Source organism: Rattus norvegicus, chromosome 1, assembly GCF_036323735.1.
Source record: "Rattus norvegicus strain BN/NHsdMcwi chromosome 1, GRCr8, whole genome shotgun sequence".
In the NCBI taxonomy this organism is placed as follows: domain Eukaryota; kingdom Metazoa; phylum Chordata; class Mammalia; order Rodentia; family Muridae; genus Rattus; species Rattus norvegicus.
The window spans coordinates 107,826,453-107,850,481 of record NC_086019.1 but is presented as its reverse complement, the minus strand read 5'-3'; the positions used below and the strand labels follow the sequence as shown (position 1 = coordinate 107,850,481).

The following is a 24,029-nucleotide window of genomic DNA, read 5'->3' as shown; positions in this document are numbered from 1 at the left end:
GTGTAATCACAAGACGCTGTAAACACCAACAGACAGGCATACCAGTTCTCATGGTGGAAAAAGCTCAGTGCTGTGAAAGCTAGTTAGGACTAAGGCAGAGATTTCAAAGGAGTCACGACTCCTTCGGGGATGATTGACCCTTTTACAGGGGTTACCTAAGACCATCAGAAAACACAGATATTTACATTATGATTCATAACAGTAGCAAATTGCAGTTATGGAGTAGCAATGAAAATAGTGTTATGCTTGGGGTCACCACAACATGAGGACTTTTATTAAAGGGCTGCAGCACTAGGAAGTTTGAGAACCAAAGGCACAGAGCTAGACTGTTGGGGAGGTCAAACATGACATCACCCAGGCCATCAGCAGCCGCCTAGCATCACAGAATTCCTGGAACACCCCTTACTCGGCTCCAGGCAGCAGAGGTCAAGCAGAGTCAGGATTGGCAACCCCTCCTTTGGCTGTTATCAACTCCTGCTCCATCGAAGGTGTGGGGCTGTTGCCCTTTCGCTCTGTCTTCCTCTCCGTGCTCCTTGCGTCCTGGACAGAAGCAGAGCGCCTGGGCCCGTGCTTAGTGTGGTGCGTGCCATCCAGGCCTCCCAGTTTGCAGATGGGAAACAGGAGACTCGGAATGGAGTTGTACCACACAAAGAGATCAGCTATGCTACGGCAAGACTCCGGGCCCCTTGACCTAATCTCCCCTCTGTGACATACAGTTCAGAGGCCAGGTTGGTTCAAGTTGCAATTTTAAGTTGTTTTTTTTTTTAAAAAAAAAAAAACTATATAGTCAATATTTACTTGTTACAAAAATACAAACTAGTACACATACAAAACTAGCATAAAATGTTGGAATAATACTCCCCCACCAGCACACAGAGAGGAAATGACCACTGTAACTTTCTGTGTGTATTATTCAGGTGTTTGCCCGCCCACTTAAGGAGGCCAATAAGAGGGATGACTTTTATGGCCTCTAGTTTTTGCACTAGGAAGGCTGAGGCAGGAGACTAGCCTAGACTCTGAGACCCTGTCTCAAAAACAGCAAAAGAAATGGTATTTGTGATGCATATGTGTACACACACACACACACACACACACACACACACACACACACACGATTGTGTCTTCTCCACAGCAGCACAGCCATGTCTTCACTGTGACCCTACAAGGCTAAGGAAACGAGTTACCCTGGAGTCTGTCACCCACCTTCGTCCACTCTGGCAGTCAGAAAGTCAGAGTTCCTCACTTCAGTTGCTCTTGTCTATTCCTAACCCAAGTTTAAGGCTTTTGTCATCCAAGCTTATCTGCCCCCTCTTGTTTATAGCAGCTTTTGAGTATTTAGCATAATATCTAGACATATACACACACCTTACACACACATACCCTTCTTATATAAACACACACAGACACACACATACATATAAATACACGCAAGCATATACACACACATTCGTATACATACACACACATATATACACACAAACATATATGCAATGTGTACACACACATACATATACAAACACATATACACGATGCATTGCACACACATGCACAAGTATGTGCTCTCTCTCTCTCTCTCACACACACACACACACACACACACACACACACACATACACACACAGAGACACGGAGTCTTCTCACTAGGCCACCAGGCCTGTCTGGAGGAATGCTCTCGGACTCTCCTAGCACTCACAAACTGCACTAAGGTCCCAAGTCATAGAATGCCCTGAGAGAGAAGCAGACTTTCCTCCACATTCCTCAATTCCTCCTGTAAAACAGATTCAGAAGCCACTCACAGTGACTGCATGCAAGCCCCAATTTAAGAAAACCCAGAACTCCAAAGTTCACACAGAATTTCCCAACTTACTGAAGGACGGCCTGCTGCATGCTTTGAATTCCTTCGCAGAGTGAAAAGCTCTGCCTTAAGAGAGAGCCCGGAGTTGCACAACAATTTCTCACAAAGGACCTGGCCTTGCGTGAACCCAGCCCTCCACTCTGTGTGGTCTGGAGAATCAGAGCAGCCATACTTTCAACTTGGAATAACCGAGTCTAATAAGCAGATTAGTAAGCTAATGTTAAAGAATAAATATCAAGAGACAGACAGACAGACAGGAAAACATCATCCGATCAGCCGTTCACAACCTTCAACAGAAATTGACTAGTGAAGCTGAGGCAGAGGGCTAAAGTTCACAGCTAGGTTTTCTCCCCATGGAGAGAGGTTTTTCCCCTTCTCACTGCACCTCGGGCACTTTTCTATCATGGGATACATACTAGGAATCCATACCATGAACTTGGTGGTCTTGCCCTTCCCCTTCTCATAGGACTGATGGATGAGAGGGTAGCCTGTCCTCAGATAAGTCATTTTGGAGCACACGCTAAGACAAAATATGCATAAATTTGAAGTGAGGTGGGTGGCAACCCTATTTCAGCACACGACTAGAAGAAAACGACCCTCAGAGTGAGCACTGGGTTCAAGGGATCAGTGCCTTTCTTCCCAAGGATTACACTGACTGAAACATGGGGGTGGGGATTGAGGGTCTGTCTACTATGGGAGCAGTACCTGTCCCCTTGCAGAACTCTATACATAATGATGGCGTTTGGATGTTGGACCTCGGGAGTAATGAAGGTTAAATGGTAACATGATGATAGGGCCTTACCCCAGGAGGGACCTGAGCTAGGATGGTCTGCCCTGTACCACCTTAAACTTCACAGAGGTCTCACTAGCAAGAGGGCAGCCACCACGTGCACCCTCATTCTGCCCGCACAACTATGAGAAATGCATTTACTTACTTAGAACTTTCTAAAGCATCGAGTTACAGTAACGGAAAGATGACTAAAATGACAAACCTGTCTGGGTGGTGCCGTAGGCCTCACTCTGCTGGGTACAAAGACCTCTCTGCCAACCCACTCCCTGCGCAGAGGAGGTACTGCATTAACTCATCCTGAGCCACAGTGAACAAACGAAGGGGACGGGGGGGGGGGGGGAGAGCGATGTGGGAGGCTGCAGACACGAGGGTCTGTGGCTGGCTTCCTTTCCCTCAAAAGTGTGTTGAGCATTGGGTAGCCATCCCTCACATGTGTATACGGAGGTCAAGGTCAGACCTGGAGTGTCAGGCTTTGTTTCCCATTACAGAAGCACCACACACATCTTATAGTAAAACAGAAGTGGAGAGAATCCTCTTTCTTGGTGCCTAAACGTCTCCCTCGGCATTCGGATCAGGAGGCCCCCACAGCACAAACATCTGGAGTGTGAAGGAGCCTAAGCCCTTTCCCAGCTGCCGTGTGGTCTATAGGCTGAGAAGCCATTTGCAGTTCAGCATTCAGAAGGGACCCAGGATAGATTCTGGCAGAAAGTGTTCCAGGTTTACAGTCCAAGTTTAAAAAAAAAAAAAAACCGACTGTTTTAATTATAAATTCTCTTTCTAAAACAACTAATAATTTGGAACCAAAGGACCTGCGATCCAGTATGTCTCATACTTAAAGCAAATAAATTGCTACTGGGAAAAGAAATAACCAGGCAGAGAAGGCAGCAAAGAGAGAAAAAGAATCCAGATTAAACAGCCTGGGGGTGCGGCCCAATTACACTGTCTTCTTCCCCAGCGTTTTGTCTGCAGAAGGTGCTTTTTTTTTTCCCCTTCAAGGAGGAGGAATAAATTTTAATGTGACAGCTGCTATGATCTCCACTGCAAAATTAAAACACATTTTGTCAGATTTTTTTATATTTTATTGACACATATATAATTTCATACTGCAAATACAGCTCATATTTTACAAGCCCCGTAAACAGACAAAGAGATACACACCTTCCCTCTAAATCAATGGGGCACAGCACAGGGATCGGGGAGGGTCTTAAAGATACAGATGAGCCCAATATAGACAATGGTTAAAGTGCAGGACAGAAGGTTCCAAAGCCAGCCAGGGGTCTGTAGTAGCACACTGGACAGGGCACATCGGGCTGCGACTCTCAGGCTGGAGCACACCTTTATTCAAGACCTCCAGACAACAACTCAAGAAGAATGAAGTTCCTGATTCTACGGTGTGGTCCCTGAAACTAGGTGCCCAAGACACAGCAAAAGGCCCTATTCCGTGAGAAGACTGGGGAGAGGGAGACCACTGGGCACTGAGTTAGAACTGGACAAAGCAAGAAGGTCAGGAGTGCTCCAGAGTAGCAGGGTGTGAGGCTGATGGGTGGAAATGGCTGAGCTCTTCCAAAAGCCAGAGAGAAGGACTTGGGAAGCTTTGGGCATGAAGAAATGAAAAACCTTGAAGCTCATAGGAATGTTTAACTTTATTTAAGTATTACATGCATACACATTTATCAAGACACCTAGAGCTACCTTTCCAAGAGAAATCAGGATGTTCTATGCTGCACCAGTCAGATCATCCCACACTCCGCTTCTTGTTACCAGTGCCCGGGGTATCTCACATGCACCGGTGTGCAAGTGACGCCAGCAATGCCACTTGTTAGAGTCTGGGAAAATCGTGGGAAGGCCCCTAAGCATCAGGGAGGGTCCCTGCAGTTCACAGGGGACCTCTCAGAGCTTCTGTCTCCTCAAGCACAGAACAGAAATCTAACCTAAAATACCTCAAAAGGCTGCCGGTTTACATCCATGCCAGGCACAGTGCCTGCCTTTCAGTACAAGATCACTCTGGACTATGGGCTGGTTTAAATATGGCAGCTGGCTATGCACCCCCACCTCTCCTTTAAAAAGGCAGAGTCTAGGCTGAGGTGGATGTCAGTGGTAGAACACTTGTCTTGCATGTGCAAGGCCCTGGACTGGACCACCCATTGTGAAAAGAAAAGAGGAGAGAGAGAGAGAGAGAGAGAGAGAGAGAGAGAGCTAACTTCTTCCACTTTTACATGGGCCAGCTTTCTATACTCACTTCTAAGAAGATCGAAATCGCTGGGGTGAATCTTCATGCCTTTGCACATGGAAGAAAGGGCCCTCACGGGTGACCTCATCCAACCTGGAGTTAACCCCCACCACACCCTGTGAGTTTAGATATTCTATATCTCAAAGAAGGCTGGGTAGTTTTGAACTGGTGGAGGCGGTGGGGGGGGCATTCACAGCGTTCACTTGTAAGTAGCAGGAATGGGGAACTCGAATCCAAATTGGGGTGCTGCCAATGGCATCACAGTAAGAAAGTCACAGAGCTGAGAAAGGGGGGAGTGGCCATCAGGAAGAGCCAAGCTTCAAGTTGTCTCCGTGGTACTAGGTACATGCCTGCTGAACTGCCCAGAACACGGGGCCACCAGCAAGACAGTGGGGCTGCTCCAGGTCTCTGTGTTGGTTCCTTACATAGGTTACGACATTTCAGATGAGAACGCTGAGCCTTGGATGGTCTCTAAGAAGACCAAGTCACTTTTCTCACAGCTTGCAGAGGCACCATCAAGACTTAAACCCAGCTGGCAAGGTTATGTCCATGCCCCCCAACCCCACCACACGCCACCTTCCCAGCCTCATCTGACACCTCAGAATCAGAGGTTAGGAAACACTAAAGCAAACTCCACCCCCCTGGCATTCTGTCGAGAGTCTAATATATTCCTGCCTTCATGATTATCTGTGCCCATTACTTATTTTTAGCTCCATTTAAATATCATTTTCTCAAGGAGAGCAACATTAAAATAAACTCATGGCAGGAGGCCTTCTGGGGATGGAGGACCATGACGGATGGTGGGAATACCAGAAGCAAGAACGGCATCATCTACCTGCACGGTGCCGGGCTCCAGGGTTGCCACTTGTTATCCTAGAAGCATTGAGGGAAACAAACTGGAAAAGAAAAGTCGTAGACAGTTGAGATCTAACTCTGAAGTTTGTTACACAGACTAGAATCCTCCACTCCCCTTGCCCCCTTCCCTCTGCCCTGTCACCCACAGATAGGTGTTAAAATGTCCACTATGTTCTTACTGCGATGCCATTTGCAACGCCCAAATCCATAATCACATCCTGCTGTTTCTGCTTCTGTTGCTTTACCTCCCCAGGGAATGCTGTGCCCATCTCAAGGGGCCCGGATCCAAGGCTCTTTTTTAAATGTAGGCTACAGAATGGGAGAAAATCTTTGCTAGCTATACTTCAGACAAGGGGCTAATATCTAGGATATAAAAGGAACCATAAACAACAACACTTCTTGGTCTTTTAAAGGCAGAATCTCCCTGTTTAGCTTGGGTTGGGCCTCTAACTCATGATCCTCCTGCCTCAGGCTGAAGAGCATTAGAGAGTTAATTCTCAAAACAAACACACAACCACCATTCACTTATTGCATTTACATGTGTGGGTACACAAGTGTGGAAGTCAAAGGACAATTGGGGAGGGGGAGGTGTCAGCCTTTTTCCTCCACCGTGTGGGGTTCCTGGGATTGAACCATGATTGTCAGGGTTGGAGGCAATCACCTTTACCGGTTGAGCCATCTCGCTAGCCCTGAAAGGACTGCTCCTGACATCAGCAATAAGGTTTAAAATAGCTGACCTCTTTGAGACACGGAGTATCTGGATTCATAGAAGGACATGCTCAAAGACGGGGATGAGGGCACCTGTGAGGAGACAAAGGGTAAACACCGGGGAAAGGTGAGCAGCGCTGGCCACCATTACAGTTCTAGTAGGTGAGCCCAGGAGGTCTTCTGAGGGGGCAGTCACTGTGGAGAGCTGAGACCAGAGGTGGGGCAGGGTTTGTTCCCGAATGGCAGAGGGGCCTGAAAGGAGGCAGAACCTAAAGAGTCCTGGAGAACAAAGGCCTCAGTCACAGCAAATCCTGTGAAATGCAGGGGCTATCACAATGGCCTCGAAAACATTTAAATATCTTAGAGTAAACCTAACAAAGGGAACGAAAGACTTGAACAATGAAAACTTTAAACTCTTGAAGAAAGAAATTGGAAAAGATCTCCCATGCTCACGGGGTTAGGACTACAGGAGCCATCCTGTGGATTCAATGCAATCCTCATCAAAATTTCCAACACAGTTCTTCACATAAATTGGAAAAAGTAATCTTAAATCGCATATGGACACCCAAAGGACCCAGGGTAGCTGAAGCCATCTTGAATGGTCACCGTGCATTAGACTGTGCCCCCGTCACAGAGCGTGTATGTAGCTAATGTGCCCATTTTGAGAGACACATCCTTGATACTTAGCCTCGAAGATTAGGGGAGTGCACTGTGCCTGTCTTCTATCTCCCTAGTCTGCAGGTCCTGCCACAGCAACCTCTACCTCCCAGAGCTCAGAGCCCTGCCTTGGGCATTGCAGCTCTTTATCAAACTTCGCTCTAACTGACTGACTGGTGGACTTGACTGCTTCCAGACGGCATGGAGAGCAGGTCTGTCTCTGCTCACCCTCTGTTTGTCTGTTTGTTCACAGAAGCTCCTGGATTAACAGTCTGGATTCCGACGCCAGCTTTTATGGCCTCGGGCTTGGGTTTGAGACCCTCGGTGTCCTCACCTGTCAAGGGAAGAGGGTTGCCCACCTTGTCAGGTTCCTGAAGGAATCGTAAAGGAACGTGTGGGATGTCTATGGCACGTAGTAGGCATCTCAAAAACAGTGGCTATTGTGAATTTTCAGAATGATATCTAGAATGGAATACAATCTCCCACTTTCTCACTGATATCATTTCCACGTAAGCACCAGACAAGCTACACTCTGTCGTTACACATAATTCTCCAAGCCATTCCTCCCGGAAATCCACCACCGATACCCTCTGCCCTTCCACACTTCCTCTCCGCCCTGAATCTACACTCGTCTTCTACTATAATTTTTCTGTGGCGTGATCATACAGGAAGTTAGGGAAACTGGGACCCTGCATTTCTACAGAGCTCCTGGCCGTGCACGCTCAAGCTGGCGACGCACGAGGAAGTCAGCGGCTAGAAACCCAGACACCCAGAGTTCATGGAAAGGAACTGAGAGCAGAGATTTCCTCTCCACTGAGCTATTTTTCTATAAATAGAACTCTTAAATTAGGCTTGAAAATTAAGGAACGCCATTTAAATCAAATTACAGTAAAGAGGAAGATGTAGAGAAAATCAATCACTTCGCAGTTATCATACTGAACTGGGTGTGCTGGTGAGAAAGGCCTCTGTCTTCTCCTTGTCTCAGGGATGCTGGGTCCAAGCCTTGACCCCTACCACCCCTCCCAGGTTGGCCATACAGCTTCTGGGCCTGGGCAGCTCCCTCAAAGCTCACAGATGACCCCCATGAGGCTCTGCTTGAGGAAGAAGATGCTTTTCTGGTCCGCTCAGATGAGAAAACTGAGGAGGGAAAAACCATTTTGTGGGGGGAAAAGTTCTGTAAGCACTGAGGTTTTCTCCATGGTCTATCTCAGGCAGCCCAAGCCACAGGCTGCTTCTCTCATACCACACTTTTGGGGACTCCATGCGCTCCCTATTCCTGACTGTCTCTCTGCTCTGGCCACCTCTCTGTGCACTGTGCTGCTCTCTCATGCCTGTCTTGACTTAAATGGGTTTGGAGGGATGGGATGAACTCTGAGACGTCATCTGTCAGGCAGGGTCTCTCTGCACTGTCCTAGGAGCCCTCTCCCACCACTCCAGTGAGCCTTCGCCCACCTTCCACCCCAGAGAAAGCCCCACCCACTGTCCATCTCCAGGTTGAGATGTTTCTACTTCTCTCTGGGTTCCACCTAGCCTCTCTCTGGCTTGAACCTTTCCCCAGAAGGGATTTATGAGAAGTACCTATCTGCCCTCAGCTTTTTTTTTTTTTAACCCTGTATCTACTGCCATGGTGACAATAGTTTTGGGCTTGTTTCCAACGCTTCATTTTCTGTTCATCGAACTAAGGTTACAGTTATCATTGTGCTTCCTGGTGTACTGTGGCTCAATGAAGGCTTGAAAACCTCTAGACTAGAAGTAACTGAAAAAGCTGTGCCAGGCCCACACATGCTCTTGATGATGGTCCCTGCTGTCTCTTGTCTCTGAACATCTTTTTAAACTCTGTGTCAAACCCATGTCTCCACTGAGGTTCAGGCTCAACTGTTGAGCACCTAGACAATGATCATCTGGAACTTTCAAATTACCTATTAATATATATATACATGCATTGTATGATTACATGTGCAGATACATATATGCATGTGTGTATACAGGTGTATGTGGAAGCCAAAAGACAACCTTGGGTAGCATTTCTCAGGTGCTTTTCATCTTGTTTTGCTTGAAACAGGTTCTCTCACCCAAGTAGACTAGAATAGTCAGTGAGCCCAGGGAGTTGCCTTCCCAGTGCTGGGATTACAAGGTCGTGCTACCACCCCCAGTTTTCCCTTGGGTTCTGGGGGGATTAAACTCAGGTCTTCACATTCACACAGCAAACACTTTGCCAACTGAACTATGTTCCCAATCCTGTTTTTTGTTTGCTTTTGAGACAGGTTCTCATATAGCCCAGTAAGGCTGGCTTTGAACTCTTGACTGTCCTGTTTCTATTTTCCAAGTGCTAGGGTCATGGGCGTGTACCACCATGGTTCACTCACATCAACGAGTAAAGCAGGTATTACTTACTGTATCTGTTCCACTCAGGAGGAGACAGATGCTTCGCTCACACAACAACTAGTAAAATAGGTATTATTGCATTTGTTCCCCTCAGGAGCAGACAGATGCTGAGGAAAGCATAGGGTCTTGCCCACGGTCACACAGTAAAGTGCTACAGGGTCATAGCTGAGCCATCTGGCCAACTTCGAACCCCAATCTCTTTTTATAAAATGATACTGGTTTCTTCTGCCAGAGTCCTGACCATGACCTCGGGTCCAAGTCTGGTCACATGCTTATTTGATAAATGGACTTACCGTTGCCTTGTGATCAAAATCAAACCAACTTATAACTTAAATATAGTAACTTAATTAATCTTTAAATTTTAATGAATAATAAAATATATTCTAATTGGGTGTCAAATGTACCCATATTTAAGGAGGACTGTGATGAAACATTTCAACGATGTCAGAGATGAAAGTCATTACCCAGAGTTCCACAGTCACGTGGATTTCTGTGCCATTACCTAAATGTAGACACAAAGGCGATGGGTTAAAACCACCTTTTCTGGAAAGCCAGGCTGAGCATAAAACAGAAAACAGCCATGGGCACGTCTGTTTTGGCTATGTGTGCTTTTTTTTTTTTTTCACTTTTCAGATTTGTTTTGAAAAGCATGTAAGATCGCGTATACAGCTCAGAATTCAGAGAATGCTGCAATTGATGTGCAGTGGCAACTCAATGGGACCTTTCTGCAAGCGCCTCTCTGTCCCTGGGAGCTTTACACAGCTTGATGCAGACCTAAGCATATAGATCAGCAATCATATTTACACAGAAACTGTTTCTCACGCCACTTGGATCATTGATGTGTTTTTCTTAGGAGCAGAAAGCTAAACAGATTTCAAAGCAGCCTTGAACCAAGATCCTGGCTGGTCCCATCCTTGCCCAACACTGAGAATCTCCCACTTCCTTTTGGCCATGCTGTTGGGAATGTCAGATTTCCCCTGAGGCTGGGAGATGTGTTTTCCTGGCCACTGCGATGTGAAGGTGCTTTTCATGTGCTTAGCCGTCATTTTGCATCTGCCTCCCAGAAATCCGTGCTGGGGCATTTTGCTCACGTTTTACTGAGTCGTCCTCTTCTGTTCACTTTTATTAGGAAGTCTTGACATGAATACATGGAAGTCTGGATTTGAATACTTTGTCAAGTGTACACTGTAAATATTCTCTCCTGGACTGTGGCTCACTGATTCTTTCAAAAGTGTCTTTTTGGAAAGCTCGAAGACAAATTCAGAGTCGCCCATCAAAAAACCGGGGCCCAGTTATTGTAAGAGAGGCCATGGTCCCACCCAACACTTCAGCATGGGATTCTACTTTAAAGCTGAGAGTTTCCAGTTTTCTTCTCGTCGTCCTCAGCTTTGTCTAGAGTAGCTCACATTCAGTAGACATCTGGACAGGGTCTTAGTACATGTGGCCCCATCAAGAAGGAATTCACATTAGGAGAAGAAGAGCCTGATGTGGAGGAAAGTCTCTGTGCACTCGGGTCCACGCAAGGTGCACCCACAACACTCCATAAGTACCAGGCACTAACTTGAGCATCCAATACTCATCATCCTAAGTACCAAACAAGCAGCACTCGGTGGAACCACTGATGACCACAGCCAGCCCTCTGCTAGAGAGCGCCACTGATGCCTGGGGCCAATGAGTATCCATCTCTGTTGCTTATGCTGCCCGAGTCAACAGTCATACCACAGAGGTGAGCGACGACATCTAATGCCATATCTAATGAAGCAGGACAGGTCGAAACGTAAATTCTATGAACTAGGTTATTCTTTTTTTCCAAAGTAATGCCTGTGGTTTTAGAAATCTGGAAAATGCAGATATGGAGAAGCCCACTCCTTAGAGATAAACAATTTAATATTATGTTCCTATTTTCGCTTTTAAAGTGGATTGATGGAATTCATATTTTATAACTCTCTCTTTGTGTGTGTGTTTTTATGTATGTATGCGTGTCATATATATATATATATACATACATGTATATATATATATATATATATATAATTTCGAGGTCTTCTGTTATCTAGTGTTAGATGGCTGGCTGTTTCTCAGTTGGATAGCTGCACCATGGTTTATTTAACCAATTTGCTGCTACTCTGCTTTTAACTTGTTTCCCATTTCTCACCGAAATGCATCCTGAGGATAAACATATCGACATCCGGGTCTCTGGTTGTCCAAGAAAAAGTTCTTCCAATGAACTGGAAGTGAAGTAGCTCGGCCAGAAGAAGCACAGTCGTAAGGGCTGGCGGGCTGGCAGAACTGCTTTTGCATTAGAAAGCTGATGCTGGGCTGGGGTGTGACTCTGTGGTAGAGCCCTTGCCTCCCAGGCTGGAGGGGCCCAGGGTTCCTCTCTCAGCGCCTCTAAAATCAACAAGACGTCCTCCACATTTGTAGACCACACACTCAGAGGCGCTGCATCATTCCTTTTCAGTTAATAGAGGCCATGTATACTTTGTTACTTATATGGTATTTGGTACATTTACAATGCTGTGGGTGCACTTTGCGTGGACAACTGTGCACAGGGACTTCCCTCTCCTCCACATCAGGCTCTTCTTCTTCTAACATGAATTCCTTCTTGAGGGGGCCACATATACTCAGATACCATCCAGATGCCTGGGGAATGTGCTTATTCACAGTGTTTGGGTTCACAGTCCACCGAGGCTCAGGAACATGTGGAACTTGAGGCAGCTGGCCACGTTCTGTCCACAGTCAGGAGGCAGAGGAGGCATGAAACCGGCGCTCAGCTCAGTCTCTCCTTTCACTCAGGCTGAGATCCTAACCTAGGAGCTGGCACTGTCTACCTTCAGGGTGGGCATGCTCATTTCAGTCAACCCACTCCCTTAGAGACGCCAAGGCATTTGTTTTCTAGGTGATTCTGGGTTCTGTCAAGTTGATGATCAGTATTGGTCATCACCAGTGCTATAGGACCGACATGAGATGCACTGGCTTATCCCCCAACACACAGCCCGGTTGGTGCTATGTGGACCTCACAGAAGAGGTCCCGGGTTCAGCAAGGTCCAGGCAAATGAGAGTCTGCATTGCTAGGACCCCGGTGGGGTGCTGGTTGCTGTGACTTTTTTGTGCACATCATGATCTGATGATGTTAGAGTAGAGCCGGAGGCTTAGTTCCACGAAGTCACCCGGGTACCCAGGCTCTGCATTTTATGACTCTCCTTGAAGTCCATAGAATCTTGACTGGGAGGGGTATTTGGTAGCATTTAGGGCAAGCTGGATTTTTCTTCAACTCAAACTCCATTAATGGGAATGCATTGCTGCCACTGAACTGGAAACATAGGAGACAGGGATGTGCAAGGTGCTGGGAACCCAAGAAACAGCATGGTGGCAGGGCAGAAGATAAAGGGCTTTCCAGGTAACTGGAAAGACTCACGGACCATGTCTGCGTTTAATGTAAAGACCCAATACAGGCACCTCAGGGCCAGCACCCTGTACTCAGCACCAGCCTTAGTTTCACAAGCCGTGCCTCTGTGGTGATAGAGTAAAAGCCACTAACTGCAACTGAGTTTGCACCGTGTGTGAGGTGACATGGTGAACAGTCAGGCCCTCGAATACAAGTGTCAAACCACCTTAACACAGTGCTGTCACTGCCGCTTGCTAGGTGTGTGACTGTAGGCAAGCGATTTAAAGTCTCTGCTTTAATTCCCTCTTCTGTAAAGCGATGCTGATTGTGGAAGCCGAGGTACAGCTGCCTTTCTACCTGGTCTGCGTCAACTGCTGTTCTTGGAATGCTGGGCCGGGCATTGTGCTCACTGCTTTGAAGCCATTTGGCTTCCCGAGGCCAGTTTCTGCCCTCGTGAAAAGGAGGAGATCATTCTATCCAAAAGGCTGTTGTTAAAGAAAGCCAAGCATCTGGCTGGAGGGGGGCTGCTTGGAGCAGCTGAGCTGCTAGCTTCCCCCAGCGTTCAATTCATCAAGGTCGGCCTCACCCTGGGCTACCGCCACCGAAGGTCACCGTGACAATCCCAGCCTCTCATTCGGTGTGGACCAAGAGAGAAGGAATTCTATGAGCAGCGTGGTCTCCCATGCACACCCACCCCCTACCCATTGTGTGCGGGACATGGAGTTGCAAGCACATTACTCACTCCGAGGTCACCATGCCCTTCCCCCTCGGGCTCCATTCAGAACAGATTAAAAGGCACTGGCTTTCCCAGCTGCCTTTCTGGAGAGTTCGTCCACAGAGATCCCAGTGCATAAGATGGGCCCTGGGAAGATGGCAGGGGTACTTCTCTTTCCAGCTGTGGCCCATCTAGGGCTCAGACAGTTCTGGTCACCCCTAGCAGATGCAGTGGCCCACGTGCAAGTCTAGAGACCATATCGTTAGGTCTTACCTACTGCTATCCCATCCTGTCCTGCCCTGAGCAGCCTAGGAAGGGCGTCTCTGCAAAGAGCCTCTGGGTCCTGGTCACCTTTTTGCATCTTCTGCCTTCTTTCCTTAGTACCAGCCCCCATTTGCATGACTGAGCTCCAAGTGTCTCCTGGCACCAAAGCCAACAGGATACATTACCTTCATGTTCTATTTGGTTCTTTCACTTCTAGTATGGTTCGTGTGGCTCACTCCTCTCCCGATCCCACATCCCCAGACTCCAGTGCCTACCAAGCCTTGGCCTGGTAACACCCCTCCTTTTGTGGTTTTGTTACCACCGGCTCCCGCCATCCCTGAACAGGGCATTTCATAGCATGGAGAAGTGACACTCCCCGCCTTGTCTCAGGAAAGACCCATAGTCTCCCAATCACAAGAACTACAGTCCATCGTGGCCTTCAATCACAGACACACACACAAGTTTTCAGAGCCACCAACACCCATCCTGTAGTCTCTCATCTGCCCTTCCATCTGCTGACTGAAATATTTATGTAATTAAATCTCTAAATGTTGACTGCATGGCATATGCAGCCACTGTGCCAGAAAAGTGAAGTGTGGAAAAAACACACGCCTGCCTTCACAAAGCTTCCAGTCCAGGGGGAGAAAGAAACAGACGGGTACAGAAACATGTCGGGAGGTGGGTATGGTAATCACTGACCCACAAGGGGATAGGTAAGCACTGACCCATAAGGGGACAGGGAGATGCTGCCCTGCCTAGGAAGTGAGCAATGGCGTCCTAGAAGGGGTGACGCCTTGATGAACCTTAAGGAATGCAGGGACTTGGCCATAACAGCCAGGAGTCAGGGTGGGCTCCTAGACCACAGAGAGCAGAGGGGTGAGTGGCAGCAGGGACCTCTGCCACCACCGTGGGCCACTATTGGTTAAGGTGGGATTCAGGAGATGGGCTGCAGAGGGTTGGGTCATGTCACTGGACCTGAGCTGGACAGCTGAGGCCAGTATATACAGACCTTCCCAATCTCAGCACTTGTCACAGGAACCCTCTTGGTCCTGAGCAAGGAGGGATGAATGACCACCCTACGGGATGTCATCATGCTATGGACACCTAGCATTGCATGAAGATGGTGAGAGTCAGTAGAAGACTGAGTTTGTATGTATAGTATATGCAGAGTGCCTAGTCCCTGCTTCCACCACCCTGGGTACATGTTCTCCCGTGAACACACTGCCACAGGACTCATGATGCCTCAGAGTGCCCTGGGTACCAGTGCTTTGCCAGGTAATTAAATGTCTTGCTGCACCCTGCTCTCTTGCTGAAGGCTCCCTGGAAATGGGACATTTGCCTTTCTGCACGCCCCACCTCGTGGTAGGCTACTCAGAAGCACACACTCTCTGGCAACCATTAGATTACAGGGCATGGAGATCCAGAGTTAGCTCTGCCATTCCGTGACTTTCCTGGACCAGTGACCTTTCTTAGCCAGTGCCTTCCAGATCTTCAAAATAGGCACCTCTACAAGGAACAGCTGTAGCCTACGGAAATTCAATACAGAGAGAACCCCACCTCATGAACTTGGCATGCTGTGTTGGGATCTCAGATGTTGCCAGGATGAAGTGAAGGTGCTTGCTACTACTTATATTATTTAGAGTCTTTTATTCTTTTGCATAAAAGATTTCACTCACCTGGTTAACTGCAAACAGCACGGCAACTGTAAGGAGTGGGGGTGTTTAGAAAAATGGATACATTTTTTTAAGGCTCCTGAGAAGTGATACACAATGTTAATTATATACTGCATTACTTATGGGCACGAAAGCTACTGGCAACCTTTCTTCAATCTGCTTTGGGGATAGCTTATTAGTGACTTGGCAGGGGGTGCGAGGAGGGGGTGTTCGATGCTCAGTGATGGAGGACAAGGAAATATGGAAGCACAGTCAACAGCTAAGCAGGTGTGGTATGGCTGGGCTCCGCACACCGTGAGGGAAGTCATAAGCAGGATGTGACAGGGTAGGTTCCTGGTAGGTCTCAGAGGAGTGGAAAACCAGAAACACTGAGAAACACGTTCGGAGAGGAATGTCACAGGATTCTCTAGCTCCCCAGGGACAGAGATGCTCAAAGCAGTGCCCTGGAGGAAAGAGTCTTGGCAACTGAAGGGGTCAGCCTGGAGAGTGTCTAGGACCTGAGATGGCCTCTCCCACCCTCCCCAACCCTGCCCCTGTCTCCAAAGTAGCCATTCAGGAGCCTTCTTCAGAATGAAGCTAGGAAGTGGGGAACAGATAGAGAAGATGGACCATTTCCAGTGGGTGGGTGTGAAGGATTGGCCTGACTTATTTTAAATTTCACCCGAGAGGTTTTTTCTTACTGCCGACATTATTTCATGGCACATTCTCCAGAAGGATCTTCCCCACACTTGTTCTCTAAAAATCTCAGCCGGGTATGGTGGCACACTCCCAGGGCAGGAGGATCATAAGTTCATGGCTCTCCTCAACTACTCGAAAACTCAAGGCTAGCCTGGGCTTCACAAGACCTTAGCTCAAAAGCAAAGCAAAGCAAAACAAAACAACAAACAAACACACAAACCAAAACCTTTCCCGTTCTTGGCCTTTTAACAGTATCTGTTTCCTGGGTGGTTCCAAACACCCAGAGTCAGTGTTCTTGCTTTCTGATCAGCTCCAGCTGAGCTCTCTGGGGACCACTGCCCCTCTCACCCGCAGCTGCGTGCCTACAGAGCTGACTCAGCCTCTCCTACTTCTCCCGCTTCTGTCAGGTGCTGCCTGCACAGCTGCTCTATCCTACAGCTGTTACTGGGAAGGGAGCAAAGAGAGGTCGATTCATTTTCCCAAGACCACACAGCAAATAAGGGCAAGGCTATGGCTAGAAGTCAGGGCTGTGGTTCTCTCCAAAGTCCTGGCACTGAGCCTGGGGCTGGGAAAAATGGATACATACAACTGAGCCTCTGCCCTCCAGGAAGCTAGAGTCTGTCAGACACCTGCCTTCTGGATGTGGGCGTCTGAGAAGCCAGGCTCCTTAGCAGCACCTGGGGCAGCTACCATCATTACCTGTTTTGGATTCATACCTGTCCTCTGCTGCACACTCAAGGCACTTATCAAAAGAGAGTGGCTCTATAAGAAGGGGTTCTCTGCCGAGTGCTATTCCCCCCACCCCCCGAAAGCTCCTCACCTGCCATCCCAGAGAGAACTTGATCATTAGTCCTATGATTGCGAACAGGGGAGGCTCTGGGCTTCATTAACGTGCGGTGATTCTGCCAGCATGCCTATCGGTGATCCAGGGTGTGCACAGGATGCAGCCACCTTGAGTCTGCTAGGGAACTGATAAGGCACCTCACATAGGGCTTTGAGGAGCAGCAGCATGGGAGAAAGCACGGGGGGGGGGCAGTAAGGTTGGAACGTATTGCCAAGGAATAGACTTGGAAACAAAGTCCCGAGGAAAACAAAGAACCCCTAAGCAGTTTCAAAAAGGCAGCGAGGACCAGTAATGAGAACCAGGTAGGTACCTCACTCCCCAAAGCCTCTGTTTTCTGCTGGCCAGAAAGAGTTCCCTGCAACTTGGATATGGAAAGCTAAATGACATGTGGGGGAGGGGCTGTGCTGCCGAGCCAAGGGGGAGAAATGTGTTTGCGGTCCGCATCACTTCCCCGCACATGGAGCTTGTCTCATACATGTTCAGTGAAGCCTGGATCCTCTCTCCAGAGAGGAGCTGTTTGCTCAGGCCCCAGACAGTTCTACCTTGTCAAATGCTGCCTGCTCTGATCTTCCACCTTCCAGGGTCTCCCAGCCTTGCCTTTCTCCTTAAACCGTTCAAAAGGCTGAGACTCAAATAAACTGTCAAACACTGCATCACTGCTAAGTGGAGTGGGGCCAGTTCACCCCAGCTCAAAAACCAAAAGAAAGAGGATGAAGAAAGAGGAAGAGGAGGAGGAAGAGCAGGAAGAGGAGGAAAGAAAAAGATGAAAAGGAGAGGGAGAAGAAGTGAAATAAAACTCTGGAACCTGGGGGGTGGGGTGGGCAGAACTGTTGACGTGGGAAGCAGGGAGGCCTGCCCTGTCCTTTTAGCATGCTCTTTTACCTTTCCAGGCAAAATCTAGATAACTGAGAGGAAAGCAATTGATTCTGAGTATTCTAGAGGGAGTCAAGTCCACCACCCTTCATCCACTCGCCTGCATTATACCATGCGCTGTGCTATGTGCTACAATGCCTCTCCCAAGGAGCCCATGGCTCAGAGATGAGTCAGCTTTGCAAATACCCAAGCACAGTAGCAGGGGCAACAATGTTACAGACCAGCACTCTGAGGGAGGACTCTGTATCTGCTTGAGAGACAAAGAACAGAAATGGAGACAGGGTGGAGGTGAGTCGTGGGTATGGTAGGCAAAGACCAAGAGAATGAGAAACTAGTGGGAGGGTACTGGGCTGCAGTGAAACCTGACCTTTCCAGCCATCCTCACTGGGAGTTGTGCTTCCTCCTCCAGTGGGCCCCACCCCACTGCTCTCTTGACAGTGGAGCTCAGCTGGCAATGGCATAATGGACCATCCAGAAAGTGATGCACAAAATACTGATAACACTCAGAAGAATACATGCTTGCTACACACACACACACACACACACACAGGCGCGCACGCGCGCGCGCCAAGATCTGGTTCCAGTGTCACTTCCTCCAAGGGGCTTTCCCTGACCAGTGTCCCAAGCTAGGTTAAGTGTTCCTCCTTTTTCTTACTGAGCGTGAGTGTCAACACATCAGCACCAGTCACAAGTTATCCTAAGTATCAATTTGCTTGTTGTCTTCTCTGCCAAACTAGAAGCTCTAGACAGTGTCTGGTATACAGTTAATGCTCAATAAAGAGTTTTAAGTGGATGATGGGGTGGGTAGGTAGATGGTAAATGGGTAGATAATGGACAATAAAAATAATGAACAGACCTTTATCCTTAAGAGAAAATACAAGAGTGTAGGACTGATTTGATATGGGAGAACTTGGGTGCAATTGCCAGTCCTCTGGCCCCAGCTGGGTTGCATGCTCCCCCTGATCTCTGTTGTTGTTGTCTGTTGCAGATGTGTCTAGGGTACCGCTCTCAGAGTTCTCAGGACGTTGAATGTGATAGTCAGTGTGATTGTCCTTTGAATGTTGCCAAATATGGAGAGGTAGGTTGTGTGTATTTTCCAGTCAGGGTGCTTCATACACAAGCACAGAAACCCAGTGCCAACCCTGCTTTAACAGTAAGGAAGAGCACTGGGTCAGAAATACAACAATAAGAAAAACTGTCAACTGATGACTGCTGGAGAACAAGTCGATTGCCTCAGGAGTGTGGCCCCCTGAGGGGCTACCCATAATGCAGCGGGTGGTCTAACACTCATGTACACAGGAGCATCACTAAATGGAGGCAGTGGCTTTTTTTTTTTTTTTTGGTTCTTTTTTTCGGAGCTGGGGACCGAACCCAGGGCCTTGCGCTTCCTAGGTAAGCACTCTACCACTGAGCTAAATCCCCAGCCCGGCAGTGGCTTTTTAAAACAACCACACAAAGTTGGGAGGGGAAAGCGATGGGTTAAAAGAGGAGGAACTGAAAGGGAGGGTGAAGTGAAATTTTCTGGTTTCTTTTTAGAGTCAATTGTCATGTGATGTTGTGCTGAAGCAGACAGGTGAGAGGATGTTGTGCTGAAGCAGACACAGGTGAGAGGATGTTTCCCTGAAGCAGACATTTGAGAGGCCACGTGATATTTAGAAGGAATACAAATATGACCCCACAGACAAAGGAGAGGCTCTTGCATTGGTTCACATTGCACCATACTGCTGATCTCCTCTGGTCATGAGTCTGAGGAGAGTAACTCTCTCAGTAATATCTTCTTGAGATATTCCAGCTGCTTCTTGCTGCTTCTGCGGACTCATGCCTATTCAGTGGGGCCTTGTGCTTTCTTCTGGATCCAGCATCGGCTACTGACTCTCGTTTGGTGTTTTGGATTGGACTGCTGGTATCCTGACAACAAAGATGGGGATCTCCCCAAAGAACTGCTTCTAAACAGGTGAACAACCCCCGTTTCCTATTAACCTTTCTTTTCCCCTACTTCTGGTAGGTGGGCTAGAAGGGAGTTTAAAGTAGGTTTTGAGAGTCTAAGCCTACAGAGGGGATGGGTAGATTTGATTAGAACACATTGGAGATGTTATACTAAATACAATGTTTTTCTTTAAATAGTCTAAGAGCAATGGCAAGTGCTTATAATCCCACACTCAGGAGACTAAGGCAGGAAGATCACGAATTCAAGGCTAGCCTAGGCTACACAGCAATACTCTAACAGTCTCTCTAATAGTCTTGCCTTTACCCCTTGGCATGTCTCAGTTTAAACCAGCATGCACTGGGCTGCTCCAACCCATCTGGAGGTGCGAAGATTAAATCTGCCTTGAAGAAAAAAGGCTCTGAGATATTGTAGTCATTTGTCTGAGCAGTAGCCTACATCTATAGTTACTCTATCATTTTGCCTAGTCGCTTTCAAAATCCCCTTCAACTGCCCTGCCAAGATATTTATAGTGATATTTGTGTTTTTAATAAAAGGGGATCTTGTGAAGAGAAGTAATAAAATGATCACACACACACACACACACACACACACACACACACACACTGCGCCAGAAGATAGAAAATGAAAAAGTTATCAGAGTACCAAGCGATAACAGCATGGAGGAGTCCTTCGGCTGAGACCTTTCGAGGTCATTTAGTGTTTTATTAGCAATGTTCCAGGACCTAGACATCTGTGCGCATGAAGGCAAGAGGCTCTAGTGTACTTCTGTACATGAAGTCAGTTCCATTCAAGCCACAGCATCCAGCAGTTGATACAGAGACCTCAGTCGGATCACTGAGCAGGCAGGAGAGGCTGAGAGAGTAGCACTTGTGGGCTGACCGAGGCAAGGGCCATGCTCCTCAGTGAGGACAGATTTGAAACCCAAATTGAATGGCTGTTTCTGGAAGGAAGGTTTTGCAAAAGCGTAGGAGGGCCAACACCAACCCGTTACACCAACACGTTACCAGTTCTCTTGCTATATGACATGCCTGTTTCTCAGTCTGTGATACGGGGAAGTAGGATCATTGTGTGGATGTTCATAACCCTACAATGTCATCTCAGGCAGGACAAGTGATGTGGCCAAAAGCAGGAAAGAACAAGTTAAAGGGCTAGACTGTAGGAGGCAGGGTCCTGCGGAAGGGCTGGCTTGGGTGACACAGTTGGCAGAGGCCTCTCCACGGAGGAAGCATGGGTGAAGAATTCGACTGTCATGAGAACCCTTCCCAAGTGGAGGCAAAGACCATGGGCAGGGAACAGGTGACAACCTCGGGAAGCAGCAAGAGGATTGGCGTGGCCTTTTAGACATCCAGGTAATGTATGTATACCTGGCTGAATGGTGGAACCCAGAATCTCCTATTTGGGGCTGTTTGACAAAGGAATAAGGGGAAAACCAAAGGGACACAATCATATTCAAAGACTCAAGAAGAAAGGCAGGACTACAGCGTGAGCCTCGATGGCCATCAGTGGGAGAGTGAGCCGTCCTCAGAGACCACACAGAGTCTAGAGGAGAGAGGGAGAGCGTGTGAGCATGCATGGAAGGAGGTCTGTTTCTGAGGAAGTGATGTGAATATCTACGGAAAGCCAAAATTTCCCCAGTGAGGAATAGTATTAGTCTATCTGAGCCCCTAGGGAACGGTAAATCCTTCAGGATTTAAAATGAGGAGAAGCTATAGCAGGCTAGAGAAAGAAGCAGTATTCTCTCTTTTGGATAAAACTGGTTAAGGTCAGAATTAACTTTGTTTTCTGGAAATCCTAGCAGCCATGACAGCCATGTGCTTTGGAAGGATCAGCATGTCGTCTTGATGAGGACTGGACCCTTGGAACCTGATCCCTGTGGCCATGGTGTGCATTGTGTGTGTGTGTGTGTGTGTGTGTGTGTGTGTGTGTGTGTGTTCTCATATGTGGGAACATGTCCATATATGTGTGTGCAAGGTTGACATAGGGGGTCTTCCTTGATTGCTTTTACTTAACTGAGGCTTGGCATTTGCTGAGCCCAGAACTTGCCAAGACTGACTTAGACTAGTTGGCCAGCTGAGCGATCCTGTCTCTGCCTGCCTGTGTCGTAAGTGCTTTCCCCACCGATCTGTCTCCCTATCTTCCATGGCTGTTTTTCAGCCATAATTTTCACTAAGCCCTCTTTGGTTGTGTCTCTCCTGTCTCCTGCACAGGAGACAGGGTTTTAGAGACAGAGTGAGCCTGCCTGTATGAAGTCAATATTCTCTACATGCACCCCTCAAGCATGGAGGGCTAAGGACTTAGTGTGGGGGCCTCCGTGGAGCATCCCCAGCCTGGCTCTGTTGTCCTCCTGAGCTAGACAGAAAAGAAGCCTTGCTGACAACTACTTAATAACCACCCCATGCTCCATCTAAAGAAAGTGCAAACCCAGCTGTCATCTAACTCACAACAAATGTGGATCCTCAGTGCAGAGCCAAATAGAGGGAGCAATGGAGAAAGCTCTCAGACCTGAAGGATAAAGGGACCTAATGGAAGGAACCAGAATACCCATTCAGCAGTTTTCAGCCTGGGAGGCATCTACTTCCAAAGATGCTGGGGGCAGGAACAGTGATGCCAGCAATGAAATCGAGGCACACAGGAGTAATGGGAGAACCTAAGAATGCTGGGAACATTTCTGATAAAAGACATGGAAACATGTATGCCTACATCTCTGCAGGATCAGGCAAATCAAATTTTAGAACTGGGTGCCTTCTGCTCAAATCTTAACTCATGAGCAGGGAGGAAGAGGAGGAAGGGAAGGAGGAGGTGGGGGAGGAGGAGGAGAAGGAAGAGGAAGAGGAGGAGGAGGAGTTACTCTTCACCTCCCCACCTTCCCCTGCCTCTTCTAGTAGTATCTACCTCCACCTAGTATAATGGTAACAATGTAACAAGAGGATGCAAAGTATGTAGCCCACCCCCTGGCATGTAATTCGTGCTCAGAACGACTAGTGGTTTTTCAGTAGCAATAATAACATTGTTCAAGGTGCATTTACTTGCAGTGGTCTTGGACAAACTGCTCTTCTTGGGGGACTCCAGGTGTCCCCATCTGAAAATCAAAGAGGGAGGACTAGAATCAGCCTAGAACTGGAAGATCGTGGAGACTCCAAATGGGGGATTTAAAAGTTGTATTCCCCAGTATTGAGGTCTTTTACTGTCAATTGTAATGCTAAGAGGTAGGTCCCCAAGACCTGGAGTCTTCACTTAGCACCTGGAACCCTGCCCCCATCTTGATTCTGGTTGGTGGACAAAGATGCTGACACCAATAGCTGGGCAGAGGAGACATAGGTGGGGTTAAAGTTTGATGGGCTTGGGAGAAGCAGAGAGAAGCCTCAGTGGAATAGAACAAGAACTTGCAGGAGAGGAAAAAGAAGAACCGAGAACCCATGGCCATGTGGATTGGCCAGTTGGAGCTAAGAGCAGCCCAGATGAAACATAGTAAGTAATAACTTGGTTTATCAAAAGGAAGGTAGATAACAGCATGAAGGTAGACTACTGTGCTACCTGAGGCATATATAAAATATAAAGGCTGTGTGTCTTCCATCCAGGAACATAAATGGTCCAAGGCAGGGAAGAAACCCTGTGCCTGGATTTTTAACATTATTTTCTACACCCCAGTTTTCATCTCAGAACTGCCTTGTCTCCCTGAAGAGGTGGAGATAAAAACCAGTGGTAACCTGTTGGGTTTTTCTGGTGATTACATGGCATGACCTACGTCACACAGGTCCTGGGACACAATAAATACTTGAAGTTTGGTACCATATTTCTGTCTTCCTGAAATTATTTTCTAATGATAGCAAAGGTGACAGAGGACAGCTTGCTCTGTGACGTTTATCAAGCTCCTTGCTATCTGAAACTCCCATTTTCCCTTCCTGTAAAGGGGACAGCCTGGACTGGAAGGTCTTAAAGGATCCTCAGCCTCTTATGATGTAAGTGTAAGGTAAAGGGCAGCTCAGAGAAAGCAGCCAAGGAAACACACATTTCCCACAACATCATAGAGTCCTCCGAGGAAAACCTGCCTGGTGACTGTTGCACAAGCTTAGAAGCTGTATCTCCTGGTGTGTGTGTCCTTAACATGGACTGCCAGCAACATGGACCTTCAAAGCAACTACAAATGGCGGATCTCTGCACCACGA

General features: G+C 47.7%; 1 protein-coding gene across 2 annotated transcripts in view; it reads right to left on the bottom strand.

The window, feature by feature from the left end:
* Nav2 (neuron navigator 2) overlaps nt 1-24,029 on the bottom strand; it is a 658,579-nt gene that overhangs the window by 608,065 nt on the left and 26,485 nt on the right. The gene's annotated exons all lie outside the window — the stretch shown is intronic.